The sequence below is a fragment of the Phocoena phocoena genome, chromosome 4, assembly GCF_963924675.1.
Source record: "Phocoena phocoena chromosome 4, mPhoPho1.1, whole genome shotgun sequence".
Classification (NCBI taxonomy): Eukaryota; Metazoa; Chordata; class Mammalia; order Artiodactyla; family Phocoenidae; genus Phocoena; species Phocoena phocoena.
The window spans coordinates 79,446,147-79,472,376 of record NC_089222.1 but is presented as its reverse complement, the minus strand read 5'-3'; the positions used below and the strand labels follow the sequence as shown (position 1 = coordinate 79,472,376).

The following is a 26,230-nucleotide window of genomic DNA, read 5'->3' as shown; positions in this document are numbered from 1 at the left end:
TCTGTCACTTCATGGGTAGTACAAGTTCCTTATAACAGTGTATTGCAAATTTCTCCCTCCTGTCCTTTATAACATTGCTCTTGTTCATTTCACTTATCTGTAGGTTATAATCACCGAATTCATTGTCGCTATTATTATTTTGAACAAACTATCATCTGTTAGATCGATTAAGAATAAGAAAAATAAAGTATTTTTTAACCTCTATTTATTCCTTCTCTTACACAGTACTTTTCTATATGTAGATTTAAGTTTCTGACCTATATCATTTTCCTTCTTTCTGAAGAAATTCTTTTAACATTTCTTGTGAGGTGAGAAATTCACTCAATTTTTGTTTGTCTTAGAAAATTTTTATTTCTCATTCACTTTTGAAGAATAATTTCACAGGATACAGATTTACAGGCTGGTGTTTTTTTTCTTTAAGCACTTTAAATATTTTACTCCACTAATGGTTTCTGAAGAGAAGTCTGATATAGTTCTTATCCTTGATTCTTTACAGGTAAGGTTTTGTTTCTCTGGCTTCTTTCAAGATTTTTCTCCTGGTCTTTGACTTTCCACAGTTTTAATATGATATGCCTATGTGTAGATTGTTTTGGTATTTATCCTGCTTAGAATTCTCTGAGTTTCCTGGAACTGTGATTTGGTGTCTGTCATTAATTTTTGGAAATTTTCAGTCATTGTTGTTTCAAGTATTTGTTCTGTTTCTTTCTCTCTTCTCTTTCTCATATTCTCATTACATGTATTACACCTTCTGTAATTGTTACATAGTTCTTGGATATTCTATTCTGATTTCTTCATTCCTTTTTCTCTTTGTATTTCAGCTTTGGAAGTTTCTGTTGACATTTCTTCAAGCTCACTTATTCATTTCTCAGCTGTGTCCAGTTTATTGATGAACCCACCAAAAATGTTCTTCCTTTCCATTTTATAGTGTGCTTTATTTCTAGCATTTTTTTTATTCTTAAGTTTCAATTGTTATACTTACATTACCCACCTATTCTTGTGTATTATCTACTTTTTCTTTTGGAGCCCTTAGCATATTATCATAGTTGTTTTACATTCCTGGACTGATAGTTACAAAATTTCTGCCATATCTGAAGCTGGTTCTGATGTTTGTTGTCTCTTCAAACTGTGGATTTTTTGTTTTTTAAGTATGTCTTATAATTTCTTGTTAAGGGCCAGACATGATATACAGTGTGTTTTTCCCATGATTAGGTAACCTCCTTATATAATACATTATGGAATATATGAATACACAGATTGAATTCAGGACTATTTTACTTGGCTCATGCAACTGGGATGCAGATTGAAGACTTCCAAATCTTGGGGAAACCATTGAATCCCTTGGAGATAATTTGAAATCATCACAAGATTTTAGACATGGAAGAGAATTTAGAGATAATAAAGTTGAATGTATGCCTTTTACAAGTGCAGAAATCAAGTTCAAAGATGTTAAGATTACATTAAAGTAACATTAAGGTTAGACAGTGTTGACTATTGTTATATTTTTGCCAAGTTTTTTGCAAAGGAAAATAATCCATTCTGTGCTCTTGAACTAGAGATATAGTTTGAACTCTATTTTAAATAAACACCTCATAATGTTTTATTCAGTATAACACATCTATTCCCATATTCCATTAATGTCTTTTTATTAATGTTAATCTCTTGAATGCCAGTTCTTATTCAAATAATGCTTTCATATGTCTCTTTGCCTTTAACAAGCTGTTCAATAAAGCTGTACTTTTTTTTTTTTTTTTTTTGCGGTACACGGGCCTCTCACTGTTGTGGCCTCTCCCGTTGCGGAGCACAGGCTCCGGATGTGCAGGCTCAGCGGCCATGGCTCACGGGTCTAGCCGCTCCGCGGCATGTGGGATCTTCCTGGACCGGGGCACGAACCCGTGTCCCCTGCATCGGCAGGCGGACTCTCACCCACTGCGCCACCAGGGAAGCCCAAGCTGTACTTTTATTATGCCATTTTTTTACTCAGCAGCTTTATTTTGGAATAACTTTTTGTTTTATTTTAGTTTTTAAAATAAAAAAATCCGTGACATGTTTTTCAAAATTGTGTTGAAAGTATAAATAATTTTTTCATTTAAAATTATAGGATGGTGTGATGGGGTACTTATTATCTCATCACTTTGATAAAATGTCTGCTCCATACGTATATGTCATTGTTTAGAGTAGAAGATATCAGATTTCACAGGAGAAAATTTTTTATTCGGAAAACTTAACTAGACGCTTAGTTTTTGACAGTTTGTATCAAATGCGCTGTTTGCTTTTGGTGGATGGTTCAGGTAAATGGCACTTGAAATGCCTTTTGAGATATCTGAAGTTAAGTGAAAAGAGGAAAAATAAGTCAAAAGTTATAACAAGGTTTACTGTGAAAAGGTAAATGGGTTCAGTTTTCCTTTCTCTGCTGCCTGCCTTAATTTTCATAGTAAATTAGCAACGGATAACTACTTTGCAAACAACTCAATGTTTACTTCATTTTTATATTTGAAATTTGTTCTGAAAGGAAAGCTAGATAGCCTCCTTAGTCTCCTTAACAAAAGAAATAAAAAGAATTTAAGTCTTAGGAATTAAGATTCTGTGTATATTTGGTGAATGAACTCCACCGCTTTTTATGAGATGGAAATAGTAAGAGAACTTTATGGGCAAACCCAGCCAGCCTACAAGGACTATGGGTGAGGAATTGGGTAAAGTAAAGTTATATTTTGGGGAAATACGGATGTTTTTGAGCTCTTGATGTAAATTTTATTTTTGTTTTCTTGGAATTGTTCCTCATTGTCTCTGTGATAAAAGTGGTGCTCAAGAATGTGAGCAGGTCTTTGTTTTGGATGAAGGGGACCTTGGTTACTATAGCACTGTTTGCTAATAGGAAACACTATGGATACATGATGTGGTAATTTACAAAGTAATTTGGGTGAGTTTTAGTTGTTTTTTTATCTTGCTGAACCCACAATTGCTACCTTAAAGCTGACCAATGCCACCTTCAGTTTTAGCTTTTGTTGGCATTGAGTTAAAACAATTTCTAAAAGCAAAATACCCTGTATTAAACCCTAAGACATTCATTAAATAGTGTTGTGAAAAGTATGCAGGGGGGAATACACCCCTGCTATAGGAACACCCCTTTATACAATACCTTTCTTACCCCTACTTATTTGAAGATATGTGGTATATTTGATGTTTTCCTTATGGAAACCAATACTAATAAGAAGCATATGAATCTACTCTACATAGTATAGTGCTGGACAACTATTTTTAGTGAGACTTTTGAAGTTTCTTTGAATTCTTAAAAGGTATTTCAATTTTTTTCAGATTTCTCTAAAGGAGAGTACTAATCTGACTGGGCGAATAGTATATATGCCAGAGGATCCTTGAGACAGATAAAGAAATTGAAAGACAAGGAAAGCTTATTTACCCTCTGATCTATCTGTTTGGCCCGCTGAGCATTCTTTTTTTTTTTTTTTTTTTTTTGCGGTACGCAGGCCTCTCACTGTTGTGGCCTCTCCCGTTAGGGAACACAGGCTCCAGACGCGCAGGCTCAGCGGCCAGCCGCTCCACGGCATGTGGGATCTTTCCAGACTGGGGCATGAACCTGCATCCCCTGCATCGGCAGGCAGACTCAACCACTGTGCCACCAGGGAAGCCCTAGCTGAGCATTCTTTAACAAAAATATTATAGGGAAGAATTTTAATATAGACAAAAATAGAAGAATATAAAAAACTATATGTATCCCTCACTCAGTTTCAATAGTTATCACATTTTGCTATTCTTATTTTGTCTATTACCCCTTTCCTCAAACACATGACTTTTTATTGGAATATTTTATTTTATTAAATTTCATTTAAGTATAATTTCAGATATACAGAAAGATTGCAAAAGTAGTACAAAAATTCCATATATCTTCACCCAGATTCCACAAATATTATTTTATCACATTTGAGTTACTGTTCTTTCTCATTTTCTGTACTGTTTGAAAGTATGTTACAGACATGATGCTCCTTTGTCCCTAAATACATAAGCTTTTATTTTCTTGAAATAAAGACTTAAAAAAAACAACACAGTACAATTATCAAAATCAGGACATCTGCATTGGTATAATATTACTATCTAATCTATAGACTTTATCCAAATCTTGCCAGTTGTCTCACTAATGTCTTTTATGACAAGATAAAAATAAATTTATTTCTGAGCCAGGATCTAATCCAAGATCATATGTTATATTTAGCTGTCATGTCTTTTTAGTTTCCTTTAAAATGGGGCAATTACTCAGTCTTTCTTTGACTTCTCTCATCTTGATATTTTTGAAGAGATCAGGTCAGTTATTCTGTAGAACTTAGAAACAATTTACTGGAGTTATTGGTTTACTGGAGTAATTTAAAACAAATCCTAGAGCCTTTGTGGAGCATCTGCCCTGCTCCTTCCCCATCTTCAGCAGTCAGAGCTCCCCACCCTTCACCCCTAGCAGCCTCCCAGAGAGAGGACTACAGAGGCAGAAGCCCTTCTGCATGTTTTTAGCCCCTGTCTTTCCCCTGGAATCTGGGAAGTGCTTTTGTTTTTACTTTTATAGGTCAGCATTGTATTCAAGACAGAAGCTGTGACTGACTGTGAATGCCAAGGAAAGGGGTTTCATGTGTGTCCCTGGGGTTTTGGGCTCTTCCCAGAGAGAGAGGTGTTCAGTGTACCCCACTGTCACTGTCACACCCCACACAGCTCATGAGATGTGTGACCTGTGTTGGATGTTCAGTGTTTGGTAGCAAAGAGGTGGGGGATGGTGGCAAGCAGCTGGCACCCACTTGGGAAGCCAGGCAGTGTCCCCTGTGGGTAACACCATGAGTCTGCCAGAGAAGCCCTCCATGCTGGCATGTAGTATTTCTCATTGAAAGCTGTTTCTCAGGCATTCTTTCTAGCCCTTTTTCCCCTTCAGTGTGCCTCAATTGTCTCCTTCACAGAGTGAGAGGGCTGTGACCCTCCCTCTACTGGACTAATTAAAGAAAGACACTTGTGTTCCCAAGTGGTGGTTTTATTTTTTTTAGTTCTTATGTTTGTATGGGGAATTGTGGATAAAGTGAAAGAACTGTAAATAAATAATGTATTTCCTCCTCCAAAAAGTAAAAATAAAACAAGTCCTAGATATTTATTATTTCACCCAATAGTACTTAAGTATATATTACTAACATGTAAGGATTAAAGAAGCAACCATACTGATACTATCTTAGCAAAGTTAATTATAATTCCTTAATATTATTTAATATCTAATACTTGTTTACTTTTTCCCGATTGTCTCAAAAATGTCTTTTTATAACAGATTTGTTAGTATAATGATACAAAGGCCATGCGTCCTGTTTCTTTGCATATGTCCCTTAAGATTATTTTAATTTATAATAGTTCCCTTTCCTTTTCTTCCATGATATTGATAGTTGAAGAAACCAGGTCATTTGTCTTAGAATTTCCCACATTCTGTATTTCGCTGGTTGCTCAACTGAGTGCACTTAACCTCAGACTTTTTAAAAAGGTGGGCAGTGGCTTAAGAAGGAAATATTGGTGCAAAGCACTTCCCCTTGGTCAGCTCTCTTGGTTCCAGAGCATGTTGTTTTCATGGTGGAGGCATTCTTCTTTATAATTGTTATAATGTTGATGATGACTCTTGAATCATGATTTGGCTCTGCTCTTCAGTGTCTGCCTAAGGTGCTCTTTTTACAGTCAGGCATAGGGATCAAGTCCAGTCTAAAAGTATCAACTGAACTAGCATGATGGTTACTGTAAGAATTTTAGTATATGATCAGGGCTTATTTTGTCTCGTAATTCTATTTCACTCCATCTAATACAAATATAACTTGCTTTGTTCCTAGTTCTAAAATTGTTACAACAAAAATGAAGGCTTATTTTTCATTAGCTTGTTCTACTTCTGAGACTAATTTATTTAGAAGCAGGGGCCTAATTCTTATTGACTCATCTGCTTTATCTTGCCTAGGGAAAGACAGTTGCATAAAGTAGAACATAAACTATTTTTGCCAGTACTGACCAGTTCAAGCTAATGCCTTTCTGCCACTCCATAGGATTTAGGTAACTTGGCATTTAAATATTTTTTCATCATTTTTTTTTCATGTTTCATCACACACACAGACATAAATATACCCACATTTTCCACTAACTAGACTAAATCGTCAGCCTGTCAGGAGGAGAAGGTAATAGTAAATTTAGAGATGCTAAACATAGAGCAAGTGGATTTTAAGGACCTGACAAAGCCAAGGATAGTCAAAATGAATATCTGGTATCATTTTTTACATTAAATTTAAATTATAAAAGAAGGCAATGATAATAGTTAAAATTTATTTAGTGCCTACTTCTGGTCATGCACCAGAAATACAATAAGTATGCAGAAAGTATGAAGCACTTTGGAGGGATTACGTCTTTTGATTGTCATCATAACAACCCTATGAAGTAAGAACTGTCCTTATTCTTATGAATCAGATAAGAAAATTAAAGCTTAGAGAGGTTATATGAATTGTCTAAAGTCACATGACTAATAAGTGTAGGGCTATGATTCAAAATCCAGTCTGTTTAACCTGCGAGTTACACTCTAAGCCAGGTCAAATTAGCCAGTTTTTATGACTTGTTTCACTATTGCCAAGTCATTTATCACTAGTAGTTCTTTTAATTTCTGCTTATTTATCTGAAAATAACCTCCAGCCACTTAAATACTTGAATACTATCTTGGGTCTTTTCAGACAGACCTGCCTAGTAACAAAGGCAGTCCTGTCTGTAAAATAGGCAGGTCTATCTACAAAATCTTGTTACTGACAATCCAAAGGCTTTGTTTCCTTTTTTCTTTTCCTTTTCTGGCTTTACAAATAATCTTTTATTTTGCTCATGATTCTGTGAGTTAGCTGGGCAGGTTTTCTGCTGTGGACCCACCAGCTAACCACAGACACAGGCTCAGCTCTATCCCATGTTTGGGATCAGCTGTTGGGTTGGCTGGTGGATTAATGATCTAGCATGGCCTCACTCACATGTCTGGAGTTTGTGCTGGCTGTCAACTATGATTGGTTTTCCTCCCTGTGGCTGCTCATTCTCCATTAAGCTAGTTTGGGCTGGATCACATGATGATCTTGGGGTTCTAAGAGCAGCAAAAGACCAGTCCCCAGTGCACAACACTTTTCAAATGTTGGGTCATATGTACTATTGTCCTATTGGTCAAAGCAAATCACATGACTAAGATAGAGAGGAAGGGAGGATATAGGTTCTACTCATTGATTGGAGGGAAAGAATTTTTGGTCATTTTTCCATCTATCAAAGAACTCCAGGGTGAGAAATACAGTGGCACTTTTGAAACATTTTAGCCAAGACTTAGAGTTCAGTCAAACATCAAGACTGTGTGGTGTGATTGAGAACCTAAAATTATTTTTCTGAGTAGTTATTTAATTTCCTGAATTCCAATTACTGAATAATTAATTCCTTTCCTAGTAATTCTTGATGTTTTCTTTATCATATGTTAAATTCAACCAAAAATCATGGTCTGCTTCTGAGATATCAATTCTATTTCATTCATTGGTATCTAGTCCTACCCTAGTAGCATATGGATTTATTTAATCATTACACATTTAGAACATGTTTTATTAAGTGGTAGACCTAGTTTTTTCTTACTACACTTTTTAAAAGTGTATATATTTCTTGCTAAACTTAAGAATCTTAATCTACCTCCTCCAGTACACATAAAATGCATTGAGATTTTGATTTTAAAAATATATTAAATCCATAAGTTAATTTGAGAAATAAATAGTACGTTAATATTTTTCCTATCCATGCAGGTGTGTGGATCTCTTTCTGCATTTGTTCAAATCTTTTATCTTGGTCTTTTTATCCCATATATTTCTTGTTATAATGAATCCTGATTCCGATATTATGCATTGTTAGTTTTTGCTACTATGAATAGGCATATTTATCCTGAATCCAGATCCTTTAATGAAATTGATGAGTAGATTTTAAAATTTTATTTCTTTCTTTCTTTTTGAAAAATAAAAATTGTATATAAGATATACAGCATGATGTTTTGATATATGTGTGCATTGTGAAATGATTACTACAAACAAACCGATACATCACTTCCCATAGTTGCCCTTTTGTGTGTGAGTGTGATGAGAATCCTTGAGATTTACTCCCTTAGCAAATTTCAGAGATACATTTATTATCATTAGTTATAGTCACCATGTTGTATATTAGGTCTCCAGACCTTATTCGTCTTATAATTGAAAGTTTGTACCGTTAAATATCTCCCCTTTTTCCCCACCCCACCAGCCTCCTGTAACCACTGTTCTACTCTCTGTTTCTATGGGTTCGACTTCTTTTAGATTCCACGTATATGTAAGATCATGTAATATTTGTCTTCTGTGTTTGGCTTGTTTCACTTAGTATAATGTCCTCCAGGTTCATCCATGTTGTCACATATGGCAGAATTTCCTTCCTCTTAAAGGCCAAATAATATTCCATCGTGTGTGTGCACATGTGTGTGTGTGTACACAGTATTTTCTTTATCCATTCATCCATCAACAGACACTTAGGTTGTTTCTGTATCTCATGAATAATGCTGCAGTGAATATGGGAGTGCATATAACTCTTTGAGATAATGTTTTTATTTTCTTTGGATATATGCCCAGAAGTAGGATTGCTGAGTCATATCATAGTTCTATTTTTAATTTCTTGAGGAAGTTCCATACTGTTTCCTATAGTGGCTGCACCAATTTATAATTCCACCATTTGTATGTCTTCTTTGGAAAAAAATGTCTGTTCAGGTCCTTAGCCCTTTTTTTTTTTTTTTTTGCGGTACATGGGCCTCTCACTGTTGTGGCCTCTCCCATTGTGGAGCACAGCCTCCGGATGCGCAGGCTCAGCAGCCATGGCTCACGGGGCCTAGCTGCTCCGCGGCATGTGGGATCTTCCTGGACCGGGGCACGAACTCGTGTCCCCTGCATCGGCAGGCGGACTCTCAACCACTGCACCACCAGGGAAGCCCCCTTAGCCCATTTTTTTTAGCTGGGTTATTAGTTTTGTTTTTTTTTTTGCTCTTGAGTTATATGAATTCCTTATATATTCTGGATATTAACCCCTTATCAGATAGATGGTCTGCAAATATTTTCTCCCATTTTGTAGATTGCCGGTCAATGGCTTTCTTTGCAGTGCAGAGGCTTTTTAGTTTGATGTAGTCCCACTTGTTTATTTTTGTTTTTGTTGCCTGTGCTTTTGGTGTCAATTCCAAACAATTGTTGCCAAGACTAATGTCAAGGAGCTTTTCCTGTATCTTTTCTTTTAGGAGTTTTATGGTTTCAGGTCTTATGTTTAAGCCTTTAATCCATTTTGAGTTGATTTTTGTATATGGTATGAGATAAAGGTTTAGTTTCATACTTTTGCATGTGACTATCCAGTTTTCCCAATACCATTTATTGAAGAGACTATTCTTTCCCTATTGAACATTCTTGGCACCTATGTTGAAAATTGATTATATATGCATGGGTTTATTTTTGGACTCTCTATTCTGTTCCATTGGTCTATGTGTCTTTTTTTATGCCTGTACCATACTGTTTTGATTACTACAGACTTGTAATATAGTTTGAGATCAGGAATTGTGATACCTCCCACTTTGTTCTTCTCTCTCAAGATTGCTTTGGCTATTTGGAGTCTTTTGTGATTCCATATAAATTTTAGGATTTTTAAAATTTTTGTGGAAAATCAATTGGAATTTTGATGGAGAATTGACTTGAATCTGTAGATCATTTTGTGAATAGACATTTTAACAATATTAATTATTCCAATCCATGAACACAGGATATCTTTCCATTTATTTGTGTCTTCTTTGATTTCTTTCACCAGTGTTTTAAGAGAATTATGAGCCAATATCCCTGATGAACATAGATGCAAAAATTCTCAACATGATAGAATCAAACAGAATTCAACAGTACGTTAAAAGGATTATATACCATGGTCAAGTCAGATGATAAATCCCTAGTAAGCAAGGATGCTCAACATACACAAAGCAATAAATGTGATACACCACATTAACAAATTGAAGGATATAAATGATATGATCATTTAAATAGATGCAGAAAAAGCATTTGACAACATTTAATATACTCTCATGATAAAAACTCTCAACAAATTAGGTATAGAAGAGTGTACCTCAGTCTAATAAAAGCCATATATGACAAGCCCACAGCTAACATTGTACTCAATGGTGAAAAGCTAAAATCTTTTCCTCTAAGATTAGAATGAGACAAGGGTACCCACTCTCACCTCTTCTCTTCAACATAATACTGGAAGTCCTAGCCAGACTAATTAGGAAAGAAAAAGAAAGAAAAGGCATTCAAGTTGGAAATGAGGAAGTAAAATTGTCTCTGTTTGTAGGTGACATGATCTTATTATATATAGAAAACCCTGAAGACTCTACTAAAAATCCTGTTCAAACTAATAAATTCAGTGAAGTTGCAGCATAAAAAAAAACAACATATAAAAACCAGTTGCATTTCTGTATACTAACAATGAACTATCTGAAAAAGACATTAAGAAAACAATCCTGTTTAGAATAGCAAGAAAAAGAATAAAATACTTAGGGATGAATTTGACCAAGGAAGTGAAAGATCTGTACACCAAAGGTGTTCGTTCTTAAGGTTTCTTTTCCTTCATCTTTCTACTGCTACTACCCAAGGATCAGGGATTATAAATCTTTAAGTATTACCTTTGGGATTAATGTTTTTCAACATGAAAAATACCTTCATTCATAGCTTCTATTTCAGTAGATGAGGTTGGTATTCAGCTTCCAGTCTTCTCTTTCTTAACTTTTTCCCTACTATTATCTTGACATCCCTCCCACACTTTAAGAGTATGAACACTGCTATCATTATGATAGTCCCATTGTGAAAAGTTGTTTAGTCAATGTGTTGTTTTATAAAATGTGTCTCCCAGGTGTTGTCTTTACTAGGTATTTGTCTTTTGAGTTTTTGTTGCTGTGGTATTAAAAAATGTGTTGACCTTCTGAGAGTTATATTTTGGGCAGCGGAGTAAATTAATGGAAATTATGGGGGTATATGGAGCCAAAAAATATTTACACTGCTTCTGAAATTCTGCTTTGGTGGGTAGAACTCTTAGAGTCAGCATAAATAGCTCACATTTTGCCCTCTCAAGCATCCACCTGTTTCTCAGTTTTTACCTAATGGACTGAGTGTGCTGGCTATAGTTGAGGCCTATTACCAGCAGCAACTTGAGGTGGAGGCCTGACAGAGCGCAGGGTCACTGGCCTATATTTTTTCCCTTTGGTGATCTCTGCCAGCCTTTTTCTTTCCCCTTTGAGTGTGGACCTTGTTCTCCTATTCCTTCTTTTTTTTTTAACCATTTAAAAAAAATTTTAAGTATAATTAATGTACAATGTTTTGTTAGTTTCAGGTGTACAGCAAAGTGATTCAATTATACATATACATATATATCTATTTTTTCACATTCTTTTCCATTAGAGATTATTACAAGATATTGAATAGAGTTCCCTGTGCTATACAGTAGGTCCTTGTTGTTTATTGCTTATATAGTAGTGTGTATATATTAATCCCAAACTCCTAATTTGTCTCTCCCCCTCTGCCCCTGCTATCCCTTTTTGTTCTCCCATTCTTAATTACAAATTTCTGAGTTCTTGTATCCATTTTTACTGTATCCTAAACCACCATACTTTTGCTATCACCCATGCTCTTGTTTTTTTCTGCCCTATTTTTTTGCAAAATGAACTGTTTTTACACATTCCAAGAAAATTAATAAGCTAACACTTTAGATTTTTATAAGTACCTTGAGGTATAAAGCCATAAGAACTTAAAGGTTGGCATGGATCAGTTTCTTCTTAACCTAACATGAAAGAGCTTATTCCAGAATGGCTCTGAGTAGTGGGAGGAAAAGAAAAACATTTTTAGCATTTTGGGGACTTCCCTGGTGGCGCAGTGGTTAAGAAGCCACCTGCCAATGCAAGGGACACGGGTTTGAGCCCTGGTCCGGGAAGATCCCACATGCTGTGGAGCAACTAAGCCCGTGCGCCACAACTACTGAGCCTGCGCTCTAGAGCTCGTGAGCCACAACTACTGAGCCCGTGTGCCACAACTACTGAAACTCGGACGCCTAGAGCGTCCACAACAAGAGGACATTTTGCTCTCTTTGGTAGAGAGCAAAATGCTGTTTCTGCAAGTAGATTGTAAATTTAGATCTTATTTTATTTGTAATGGAGGCTCAAAATGTCTACCCTTCCTATTATTGGAAATTTAAGAAGGTGCCATCTGAGGAAGAGAGGTGGCCCTCAAATACTTAAAGACTATTTATACTAATAGAAATAACAATAGTATCAACTATCTCAGTGGACTGTTTGAAATCCAAGTATGTAGCTCACAAGGGAATCAAACTAAATAAGCAGCAAATCATTTTTAATAGTCTAACACAGTAACTAAGTAGATAATTAGTCCTTTTGAATCAGGGAATATGCCACTAAATATAACCCCATTGTTTGTTTCTTTTAAGGAATACATTCTTTGTGAGAAATATCTATTGGTCTATCATGTGTCTCTAAGTCTGCCATGGTTTCTAGTACAAGTATTTGTATTAGGAGTATAGTATGGAATTGGAAAACACCTTGAAATAATTTAGTTCATTCCCTTTATTTTATAGACGAAGAAACTGAGAGCTTAAGTAATGTGTACAGGTTAGATAGTCAGTGACGGAGTTAGGACCTGGACTAGCTTTTCTAACTCCTAGTGCAATATTCTTCCACATCATCCTACCTGTAATTTTGCTTCACTAGATTTTTATTTTCTTTTCTTTTAAAAGTGATTTTTATTTTACCCCTAGTCCAGATTATTTTTCTGTGACTACTGATTTCCATTTTGCTTATTTATCAATGGGAAAAGATCTTTAAGTTCCCAGAAATTTGTTTGATAGCTATATAGACATATAAAATAGATTAAAAAAAGATGTATATATTTCCTTTAAGCATGATACAGAATTAAGTTGAAATGTTAAATAAGTTGGGAATAGACACTAGTGTAGCCAGAAAGAAAATAAGGGTATCAAATAAGTAGGGTTTAAGCGGAAATACTAGGATAGTAAGAAAGATGGAATAGAAGTGATGACAGGAAAGGTACTGTGAGTGAATATAGAGAATGCCAAATCTGGGTTCTTGAAAGAGGTCTGGAAGTCTATGATGATGAGGCTGTGTTCATTTGAGGCTGGTGATATTAATTGTGATGCTCAGTTGAATTTAAAGGGAAGGAAGAATGATGTAGTCAAGGTGTATGATAGATTGAAGCAAGGATATTGAAGACATAAGGCTGTTAATAGGGCTCAGAGTAGAAAGAAAATATATAAGCCAGATGGTAAAATCACCTAGAAGATAAAAATGAGTCCTGTGGATGGAAGAAACAAAACATAAACGGTGGAAGTACTTTGGAGAGAACAATCTGGTCACATTGAAGACATTCTATCCTTCAGTTGTGTCCTTTATTAAATAGTAAAGATGATAGATTTGGATACCTTTGGGTATACCCATGGTTACTTGTTATTAGTGTGCTCATATTCATATTACTTATGTCAATACATATTTGTATATATATCTCTATACGTTTCTGTAGTCAGAATTAGGCCTGTTCATATGTTACTTGGTGTGTTTTTTTGAAGGTATGTTTTAGCATACCTATGTGATATTATGAGAGAACGTGATAATATGAGAGATAATGAGATAGTATTAGAGAAGATAAATTCATTTAATTTGAACGTGATTCCCTCATGTTTTGAAAGGACACCTTTCTATTAAGTTTAAATACTATAAACATATATTTACATACTATGCTCAATTTATAAAGCACATTTACATGCATTACCTCATTTATGAGTCAGATTTTTTTGGTAAGATTAACAGTGTGAACTATAGAGTCCAAGTTACTCACTATATGTGTTAAACTGTTGTAATAAAAATCAGTAGTTTTTTGAATGCCTGTAAGGCTGTTAAGCTTGAAACAACAGAATCTCTAACCTCAAGTAGTTTGTAATATAATATGGTAGGAAGAAATACAATTAGGTAGTAAAGAATAACCTACTTTTACATTAGATTTAATGATACATTAGTATCTATAACATATTCCCAATTAAATAACTATATATATTAAATATATTATCCAAGTGTGGGTTCTTTTTCTGTTCTAACACCTTAGCATTATGTAATTGCATGTGGTTACAATAATTCACGAAGGTGCTCAGAGGGAAAAGGGTGAGAATGATAACTATTGAACATTTAAAGTAAAATCTCAAGTGTGCTTTCATTACTATGGAAAGTTGAGACAATAGCTCCAGATACAGAGATATTCTAGATAAAGATTTTATTTCAATACTTATAAAATATTTGGTTGTAATCATCTTTCTTAAAAATATAAGAGAATAGTTTTTGAAGGAACTACTGCTTACATGGACAAATCATATTGATGAACTTTAAAAAGCCTAACTATTTAATCATAGCACTAAGCTTAGTGAAGGGGACACATTAAAGGCATGGTCCCTGCTCACAAAGGAGTTAGAACTTATTTGGGGAGATCAAAGGGCAATAATCATTCTTCAATAAGTGCTACACTGTGGTGTTGGTTTAGAATTTTAGTAAATATTTCATGGAGGAGTGAGACTTTGACTTGGAATTTGAGAGATAAGTAGGTAAATATTTTATTTTTGAAAAACACTAATAATTAGGACCTCATTTGTTTATTACTATGTATAAATAAAATTTCCAGTTTTTCCTATGTGTAAATATATTTTCCTACAAAAAACTAGGTTTTTGTAGATACTTTGGAAAGAGACGCTTTTAGCAGCTTAAATCACACAACAATAATGAAAAAGTTTCTGAAGTATATAAACAAATAATTGCTTCTTGAATACTAAATCCTGATGGGATTTTGTTGTCCTAGCTACAACAGAAACTACATCAGCTCTGCATTTCTAATAGAATTTTAACAGTTGTGTTGTAACTTCTGTAGTATTAAATAAACATTGATACATATGAATATAATTCTATTATTAATCACTAAGTTCTAGTCTAGTGAAAAATATTTTGTCTCCCTAACCATTTTATATATTAGAAAATATATTATTCAATGCTACTGAATAAAACATTTATTTTTAGACTTAAAAAATTTGACAGACTTCAAATTAACAACCAAAAATAAAAATGGGGATTTCCCCCCAATTTTATTGGTAATTGGTTACTTTTAGTGAAGGGAAAAGTTGCTGATTTTTGTCTGCTTACCTTGTATCTAGACGACTTACCAGATTCTTTTTCTTCCAAAAAATTTTAGTAATTTGTTTTTTACTTTCCTATATTTATATATTATTTCAATTTCTTGTCTTACTAAATTAACTTGAATCTCTAAAACAAAGCTGAACAATAATGGGAATAATGAACATGTATTTCTTCTTCCTGACTTTACTGGGAATATTATACCTTTCTGCTGTTTAGTATTATATTTGTTGTTATTTTTGTTATTGTTAATATTTATCATATATAAGTAGTTTTCCTCTAATCCTATTTTACATAAGATGTTTACTTGGATTGACTGCTGAAGTTTATCAAATGTCTTTCCAGAACGTACTGATATAATCATGAGGTTTTATCTTTTTATTTGTTGATTTAATGAATGTCAGTATATATCCTGATATTGAGCTGTCTTTGTGTTAATTTAAATGAGATTAGGCAACCAAACTCTATCTAAACCCAACAGAGACATACTTTAAAATTTTATTTTCTCTTCCATCCTTATGAAAGAAAAAGTACTAACGATCTTCTTCTGGCTTTTTAAAGAAAACTCACATGTATTTATATTTTTCTGAAAATGCTATGTCAATTTAAATATTATTGTCAGGGGAACACATTAAAAAATAAAACAACCAATCAGAATTAGAGACTGCTTAAAAACTAAAGATTGCATTCACAAGAGGTAGCATCAATTTGTAGGGTATAGGCTCCTTTTTAGAAATGGCATTTGCAAAGACATTTATATGATGTAGAATATTATTTGCTTTTCTGTGTCTGTATCTTGTCAAGGTTTATTTTGTAAGCCGAAGTGCCCCCAGTTTCAAGGCTAAGGCCTGAAAAACTTAAAATTTAAATTAAGGAAAAGAAAAGGATGAAATATGTTAGTAACAAATGAAATATGAGGTATATGTAGTTACTTAAATTTTGGGGATAAACAATAATTTGGTCTTGGTTTATCATTGTTAGTATACATTACTGGATTGGATTTACTAGTACCTTATTTAGTATTTTGTACCTATATTCATAAGTATTTACTTTATAATGCTTAAAACAATCTGAAATTATGTATACTGTACTATGTGATGTGTTTCCTGTGAAATCACTAGGACAGACATTTTCATCACTTGTGGCCTTTGCAGCAGCCCATCCCTCTTTCTGTTCCTGGACCCAGGCAACAGCTGATTTGCTTTTAAGTCATTAGGGATTGTTTGAATTTTATGTAAATAGTCTGTCCCTTTCTCTCTCTTTCCCTCTCTGTCTCTTTCTCCTTCCTCTCTCTGAATCTATATACCTGTTGTGTTTAACATATTGAAAGATAATGTGGGCAATTGGGGAAAAGTTTGGGGTTGAATTAGTGACAAAAGCACATAAAAACTTAGCAAATGCAACTTAAAAAAATGTAACCTCAGGGAATAAAACATTTGTGAGGCAAAATAAGAGAGCAGTATTAATAGAGTGTTAACACTAACTGCTATGATTTATTGAGAAGATAGGGATATGGCAAGTGTGCTTGTATGTGTAATGAGGAGGTGAGAGAAAAGAGAGAGAATTTTTTGAAAAGTCAGTAAATAGCAATATAAAAATGTTATTTTCAGGGCTTCCCTGGTGGTGCAGTGGTTGAGAGTCCGCCTGCTGATGCAGGGGACACGGGTTCGTGCCCCGGTCCGGGAAGATCCCACATGCCACGGAGCGGCTGGGCCCGTTAGCCATGGCCGCTGAGCCTGCGCATCCGGAGCCTGTGCTCTGCAACGGAAGAGGCCCGCCTACTGCAATGTTATTTTCAGACACATTAGGTAAATGCCAAAACAAATAGCAAAAAGATCCTCTAGAAAGCAGGAAATGAGCGAGGGAAGGGGACAGATTATTTCTAATTTTCGTGACATGTCCTATAGAATTATCTGACTTTTTAAATTATGTGGCGTGATTGAGTTTGATGAAAATAAAACTAAAATGAATATAAAATTTTAAAATATTAATGATAAAATTACATTTCTGTTATATCTACTTCCAAATATCTTATCAAATGGGGGTATATTTGGGCATTATTCTAATTTAATTTTTTTTAAAATTTTTTGGCCACGCTACACAGCATGTGGGATCTCAGTTCCTCAACCAAGGATAGAACCCGTGCCCCCTGCATTGGAAGGGTGGAGTCTTAACCACTGTACCGCCAGGGAAGTCCCTCTCCTTTAATTTTTTTTATTTTTTTTAAATTTTTTTTAAACATCTTTATTGGGGTATAATTGCTTTACAATGGTGTGTTAGTTTCTGCTTTATAACAAAGTGAATCAGCTATACATATACATATGTTCCCATATGTCTTCCCTCTTGCGTCTCCCTCCCTCCCACTCTCCCCATCCCACCCCTCCAGGCTGTCACAAAGCCCCGAGCTAATATCCCTGTGCCTTGCGGCTGCTTCCCCCTAGCTATCTACCTTACTACGTTTGTTAGTGTGTATATGTCCATGACTCTCTCTCGCCCTGTCAAAACTCACCCTTCCCCCTCCCCATATCCTCAAGTCCGTTCTCCAGTAGGTCTGCGTCTTTATTCCTGTCTTACCCCTAGGTTCTTCATGACATTTTTTCCCTTAAATTCCATATACATGTGTTAGCATACAGTATTTGTCTTTTTCTTTCTGACTTACTTCACTCTGTATGACAGACTCTAGGTCTATCCATCTCATTACAAATAGCTCAATTTCATTTCTTTTTAAGGCTGAGTAATATTCCATTGTGTATATGTGCCACATCTTCTTTATCCATTCATCCGATGATGGGCGCTTAGGTTGTTTCCATCTCCGGGCTATTGTAAATAGAGCTGCAATGAACATTTTGGTACATGACTCTTTTTGAATTTTGGTTTTCTCAGGGTATATGCCCAGTAGTGGGATTGCTGGGTCATATGGTAATTCTATTTGTAGTTTTTTAAGGAACCTCCATACTGTTCTCCATAGTGGCTGAACCAATTCACATTCCCACCAGCAGTGCAAGAGTGTCCCCTTTTCTCCACACCCTCTCCAGCATTTATTGTTTGTAGATTTTTTGATGATGGCCATTCTGACTGGTGTGAGATGATATCTCATTGTAGTTTTGATTTGCGTTTCTCTAATGATTAATGATGTTGAGCATTCTTTCATGTGTTTGTTGGCAGTCTGTATATCTTCCTTGGAGAAATGTCTATTTAGGTCTTCTGCCCATTTTTGGATGGGGTTGTTTGTTTTTTTGTTATTGAGCTGCATGCCTCTCCTTTAATTTTTAATATCAACTGCCTTTTAGATCTTTGAGCATGGTGGTTTTCTCAGTCTTTCAAGAGATTTAAAAGTCTTAATGAGAAACTGGTACCAGTACATCAATTGCCAAGGGCATTTGCATGAGTAGGTATTTTGTCATACTTGTGCATATAGAACAATCTTACCTTTCTATCACAAAGTGACAGGGTTTCATAGGAACTTGTTATTTTTGTTACCATTATGCCACTCCATGGTGTCATATGCCTATCATAGTTCTCTTAGTCTTATTCTTCATCTAAGGGAGCAGGAAATCATTCAGCAATATTTTCAGGGATCTAAGATGACATCACATCTAGAGAAGAGCTATGGACATACACACATATCCCTAAAAACCCTCAAAGTTCAAGTAATTTGGCTGTTATTGGAAACAAATATCATTGAAATTGAGGGACTTTTCCCATCAATGGGAGTTGCTCCAGTTACAGTAATAACTGGTTTTTGCTTGCCAAAATATGTGTGTCCATGTGAATGTTCTTTTTTGTAGTAGAATAGCCCAGATATTTTATCTCAGATTATATGACTTTATGACTTACTGAACAAATTTTGAGACTGTGGTTAATTTCCAGTTTCTGGATCCAAGGTCAGGAATGATTTACCCCACTCTACCCTTTGCCCAGAGTGTAACATTTGTAGACCTAACCAGGCAAGTGAACTTATATCAGAAAAAGTACATATTATGTAATCATAAATATTGAGAGGCAAATTGTCTATCTAGAGGAAGTTTAAATAGAATTAATTTATTTCATAATTGTAATATTCTGTCTTCTGTAATCTATAGGTAGTTTTATTTTCTATATCTGGTAGTTTTCAATTGTTGCATTCATGTTATTAGATGAAAACTGGTATATGATATTAGGAGTTCTATGCTCAGATTATAGAAATGATAGCTTTGGCATATCAGTAGTATAGAGATGATAAATATAAGCATGAATCACCAATACAGTAGCAAGTTGGAATCCTAGTAGTATAGAATCAAAAGCCATATTTGTATCTTTTTAAAAATTAATTAATTAATTTAGTTTTGGCTGCATTGGGTCTTTGTTGCTGTGTGCGGGCTTTCTCTAGTTGTGGTGAGCGGGGGCTACTCTTCATTGTGGTGCACAGGCTTCTCATTGAGGTGGCTTCTCTTGTTGCAGAGCACTGGCTCTAGGTGTGAGGGCTTCAGTTGTTGTGGCACGTGGGCTCAGTAGTTGTGGCTCGCAAGCTCTAGAGCACAGGTTCAGTAGTTGTGGCACATGGGCTTAGTTGCTCCCCGGCATGTGGGATCTTCCCGGACCACGGATCGAACCCGTGTCCCCTGCATTGGCATGTGGATTCTTAACTACTGGGCCACCAGGGAAGTCCCATATTTGCTTCTTTCATTTTTCAGACTAATGAGCAATACTAGGGAACATTCCCCATAAACTAACTTGTTGGTGTAATAAATATTTACTTCTTTTTAGGAATGAATGGTTGGTATGGGTGTTAGGATGACAGTTAAGATGTTTTAACAGGCCATAATAACTGCAGCTTAAACAATGTAGAAGTTTAGTTCTCTTTCATGAAATATGTCTAAGATTAAGCAACCAAGGACTGATTCAATGGCTTTATGGTATCTAGAACCCAACAAGGTCTTTCTATCTTGGTGCTCTACTGTCCTTGACATATGGCTTTCATCTCATTTTCTAAGATGGCTGATCCAATTCCTGCCATTGAATCCATTTTCCAATTAGTAGAAAGGTGAGAAAAATAAGTTGTATTTGCCCTTATGTTTATGGGTTTATATCATTTCTGCTCTCATTCCTTTGTTTAGAATCTAATCTCGGCTGTGGAGGCTGGGAAATGTAGTGTGAACTGGATTGCCATGTGCTGAACTCAAAATTTTAGTACTATAGAAAAAGGGGAGAAGAAGATAGTGGGAAGCAACAGACAGTCTCTGTCATAGGTGGTTTTGAGGCTGTTTTGAAATATTATGATAATATTAAGCCCAGTCAGCCAGGCCTAATATGAGTTCTTCTTTGTCTCATACTGCCCTTGTTCCACACTGGCCCTTCGGTGTTCTCATTTGTATACTGAGGAAATTAAAATGAAAACTAAACTAAAGCTAAATGTTCAGAATTCCTTCCTAGCTGTGTTGTGGTTAGATTCTGCCAATGGAAGGTGCCAGATTAAAAGACACGAAGAAAGTAAGTCATTTTATTTCTGCTAGTGCCTTTTGCAGTGTCAGCAATGAGTACAAGTTTGTGTCTTTCATTTCAGAGATAGTAACAGCTTCCTAACAGGCTGACATGACCAGCATTTCCACCTATTTGTAACCATCTTTTTTTGCTCCAGATATCTAGAGAGATTTGTGTAACTTTTGGTACAGTTGGCCACCTTACCTCATCCCCTGTAATGTTTTGAAGGGAGAATGCTATGGACTGAATTTGTTCTCCCAAAATTCATATGTTGAAACCCTAACCCCCAGAGTGATAGTATTTGGATATGGGGCCTTTGGGAGTTAATTAGAATTAGATGAAGTCTTAAGGATAAGGCCTCATGATGAGATTTGTGGCTTTATAAGAGGAAGAGACAGAGATGCTTGTCTCCCCATCATATGAGGACACAGTGAGAAGGTGGCCATCTGCAACCCAGGAAGAGGGCTCTTACCAGCGACTGAATTGGCTAGTAACTTGATCTTGACTTCCTAGCCTTGAGAACTGTGAGAAATAAACATCTTGTTTAAGTTACCCAGTATTTTGTTATAGCAGCCTGAGCAAATAGACAGCAAAACAAAGCAAGAGAAACAAAATAATATTAGGAAAAATTAGATATTTAAGAACCTCATTTTATTTGTTGGTGATCAGCTTTGCTTATTTCACCAACTGAACATAAACTATAGTATTTCAACAACCCTTTCTGACTCTGCCTAAAATTGAGAATTTTTCACCTTGACAAGTTGTCTTCAGTTGTCCTACATTTTTCTCTGCTTCAATTTTTTTTTTACTGCATCTATGCCATTCCAATTGATAGCCTTGATTCTTTTGAAATCAGCCAGGTATCCCAACTGATCCTAACTTCTTATTGTATACATTGCCTGATGATGCAATATCAGAATATTTGATATTCTTGAGGAGAACAGTGTTTTTTCTTTCAAATTAAAATAAAATTCACCCAGTTAAAGCATACATTTCACTAGTTTTTAGTATTTCACAGTTATGTAACAGCTACCATAATCAGTTTTAGAACATTTCATCACCCCCAAAACAGCTCTGTACTCATTAGCAGTAAATGCCCATTATCCAGAGCCCCTCTCCCCCATTCCTAGGCAACCAGTAATATATGGGTTGGCCAAAAAGTGCCTTCAGTTTTTAAAGTAAAAATAAAAGATACATTTTTATTTTCAACAAAAACTTTATTGAACAGCCTATTCACCCTTTTGTTCCCCTACCTTCTGCCATTTTTCAGGCAACTTCATAATTCCATATTCCCAAAACTTTTAATCTTTTTGAGCAAAGAATTTCTCCAGGTGCCTTTTACAGCCTTCCAGGGAATTGAAATTTCTTCCATTAAGAGAATTTTGTAAAGACCTAAATAAATGGAAATCTGAAGGTGCAATGTCTGGTGAATATGGTGGATGAATCAGAACTTCCCAGCCAAGCTGTAACAGTTTTTGCCTAGTCGTCAAAGAAACATGCAGCCTTGCATTATCCTGATGAAAGATTGTGTGTTTTCTGTTGACTAATTCTAGATGCTTTTCATCAAGTGCTTCTTTCAGTTGGTCTGACTGGGAGCAGTACTTGTTGGAATTGTTTCGTTTTCCAGAAGGAGCTCATAATAGAGGACTCTCTTCCAATCCCACCATATAAACAACATCAACTTCTTTGGCTGAAGACTGGCCTTTGGTGTGGTTGGTGGTGGTTCATTTCATTTGCCCCAGGATCTCTTCCATTGCACATTATTGTACGGTATCCACTTTTCATCACCCGTCATAATTTGTTTTAAAAACGGAAGTTTTCATTATGTTTAAGTAGAGAATCGCATGGGAAATATGGTCAAGAAGTTTTTTTTCACTTAACTTATGTGGAACCCAAACATCAAAGCAATTAACATAACCAAGCTGGTGCAAATGATTTTCAACACTTGATTTGGATATTTTGAGTATGTCTGCTATCTCCAGAGGGGTATAACGTTGATTGTTCTCAATTAATGTCTCAATTTGATTGCTGTCAACTTCAGCTGGTCTAATGACCGTGGAGCATCGTCCAGCGAGAAATCTCCAGCATAAAACTTCGCAAACCACTTTTGACACATTTGATCAGTCACAGCACCTTCTCCATACACTGCACAAATCTTTTTTGCGTTTCAGTTGCGTTTTTACCTTTCTTGAAATAATACAGAGTAATATGCTGAAAATGTTGCTTTCTTTCTTCCATCTTCAATTTTAATGTGGCTACACAAAAATTCACCAATTTTGGGCTTCCCTGGTGGCGCAGTGGTTGAGAGTCTGACTGCCAATGCAGGGGACATGGGTTCGTGCCCTGGTCCGGGAAGATCCCACACGCCGCGGAGCGGCTGGGCCCGTGAGCCATGGCCGCTGAGCCTGTGTGTCCGGAGCCTGTGCTCCGCAACGGGAGAGGCCACAACAGTGAGAGGCCTGCGTACAGCAAAAAAAAAAAAAAAATTCACCAATTTTGATGGCTTTTTTTAAATGCACACTGATATGACAGCTGTCACATACAATCTAACAACATTGTTTTGAATGGAGTTAAAGATGACTAAGAGCTACTAGAGCCATCTTACGGAAAAAACTGAATGAACCTTTTGGCCAACCCAATAATTTCTGTCTCTATAGATTTTTCTATTCTGTACATTCCATGTAAATGGAATTATACAATATATGACTGGCTTCTTTCATCTTCAAGGTACATCCCTGTTGTAGCATGTATCATACTTCAGTTGCTTTTATTGATGAATAATATTCCATTGTACAGACATACAAATTTCATCTACTCATTCATCAGTTGATGAATGTTTGAGTTGTTTCTACTTTTTGAATATTTTGAGTCATGTTGCTATGAATATTTGTATAAAAGTTTTATATGGATTTCTTTTTTATTTTCCTTGGTTATATACCCAGGAGTGGAATCCCTGGGTTATAGTGTAACTCTATTTCACATTTTGAGGAAATGCCAAACTATTTTCCAAAGAAACTACATGATTTTACATTTCTACCAGTATGTATTATGGCTCCAATTTCTCTACATCTTAGTCAGCCTCTATTAATATCTTTTTTTGTATCCATCCTAGTGAGTATGCCGTTATAGCTCATTGTGGATATGATTTGCAGTTTACTAATGGCTAATGATGTTGAGCATCTTACCATGTGCTTATTGGTCATTTATATATATATTTTGGATAAGTGTCTATTAAGATCCTTTGCCCATTTTTTCAATTGAGTTATTTGTCTTTTTATTATTGAGTTGTAAGAGTTCTTTATTTATTCTGGATATAAATTCCTTATCAGATATATGATTTGCAAATATTTTCTCCCATTCTTTGGGTTGTCTTTTTACTTTCTTGATAGTATCCTCTACAGCACAAAAGTTTTCAAGTCTCACGAGGTTCAGTTTATCTATTTTTAATTTTATTGCTTGTGCCTTTTGGGTCATATGTAAGAAGCCATTGCCTAATCCTAAGTCACTAAGATTTAAGCATATGTTTTCTTCTAAAATTTTTATAGTTTTGGTCCTTACATTTAGGTCTATGATCCATTTTGAGTTAGTTTGTATATATTAGTCCAACTTGATTCTTTTGCATGTTGATATCCAGTTGTTGCAGTATCATTTATTAAAAGACTGTTCATTTCTCATTGAATTGTCTTAGCACCCTTGGCAGTAATCAACTGACTGAAAATGTGAACATTTATTTCTGGAATCTCAATGCTGTTCCATTGATCTAAATGTTTATCCTATGCCAGTGCCTCATTGTCTTGATTACTGTAGATTTGTCTGAATTTTAAAAATGTGAATGCTCCAACTTTGTTCTTCCTTTTCAAGATCATTTTGGTGTTCTGGGCCTCTTGAATACCCATATGAATCTTAGGGTCGACTTGTCAATTTCTGCAAAAAAAAGCCAGCTGGGGTTTTGTTAGGGATTGCATTGATTCTGAAGATCAATCTGTGGAGTATTGTCACCTTAACAATAGTATTTTAATCCAGGGGTATGAGAAGCCTTTCTTTTTATTTAGGTTGTCTTAAATTTTTTTCAAAAGTGTCTTGTAGTTTTTAGCATGTAAGTTTTGTACTTCTTTTGTTCATTTTATTACTGAATATTTTATTCCTTTGGCTGCTATTGTAAATGAAATTGTTCTCTTAATTTCATTTTTGGATAGTGCATTGCTAGTATATAGAAATATAATTGATTTGTACATTAATTTTGTAATCTTGCTTAACTTCTTTATTAGTTCTAATAATTTTTCAGTGTATTTCTTAGGCTTATATACACAAGATCATGTCATCTGCAGATAGTTTTAGTTCCTTTTTCAAAAAAATCTGATGTCTTTCTTTTTTTCTTGCCTAATTGCCCTGGATAGGATGTAGAAGTGGCAAGAGCGGACATACTTGTTTCATTCCTGATCTTAGAGGGAAAGCACTTATTCTTTCACTAATTAGTATGATGTTAGCTGTAGGTTTTTTGTACATGCCATTTATCAGATTGAGGAAGTTCTTTACAGTTCTGTTTATTCAGTGCTTTTTAACATGAGTGGGTGTTGGATTTTCTGAAATAATTTTTCTGCATCTATTGAGGTGACCATGTGATTTTTGTCCTATGTTCTATTGAGATAGGATATTACATTAATTTTTTGATGTTAAACCAACCTTGCATTCCTGGGATAAATTCTACCAAGTCACATTGTATTTCCTTTTTATATGTTGCTAGAATTGGTTTGCTAATATTTTATTGGGGATTTTTATACCTATATTAATTAAGAATTAGTGGTATTTCGTTTTCTTTTCTTGTGATGACTTTGTTTCTGGGATCAGGGTAATACTGGCCATAGAGTGAGTTGGGAAGTGTTCCCACCTGTTCTGTTTTTTTTGAGAGCAACTATATTCGATTATTGTTATCCACATTGATCTGCATGAAGATTATGAATATCTTCCTGTTGACAATTCTGTTTATAAGTCAAAATAAGAAGGACAGTTCAGAATCAAAGGGAAATACCTCAGTTAAGGATCATGAATAGAAAATGGGTCTTCTTAGTAATAATTTTTTAACCAACTTAGTTGAGAATTCTTTGGAGGTTATAGAACAGTAGTTGGTTGGTTAAAGACATTGTGGTATATTCATACTATAATAAGCTCTGCAACTTTTAAATAGGTTGAAGGATTATACATCTAAACATATTTTTTTGTGGAAATATTTCTATGATATACTGCTAAGGGAGAAAACCAGATTACAGATCTGGTTATATATTAGTTAATATGCATATGCATATATCTTCATATATGCTTTAAAAGAAAATGAGGAGTTTATGCAATGAACTCCTTGCTGTGTTTTCTCTGGGGAATGAGTTTTAGATAAACTACATGCTATAGTTAATCTTTTCATCTTCAAATGTTTACAAAAGCCATATTTTATTATAAAGATATTTCCATTAAAAATAGTTTTTG

General features: G+C 35.1%; 1 protein-coding gene across 2 annotated transcripts in view; it reads left to right on the top strand.

Annotated features, from left to right (window-relative positions):
- STXBP5L (syntaxin binding protein 5L) overlaps positions 1 to 26,230 on the top strand; it is a 398,063-nt gene that overhangs the window by 21,777 nt on the left and 350,056 nt on the right. The window lies entirely within an intron of this gene.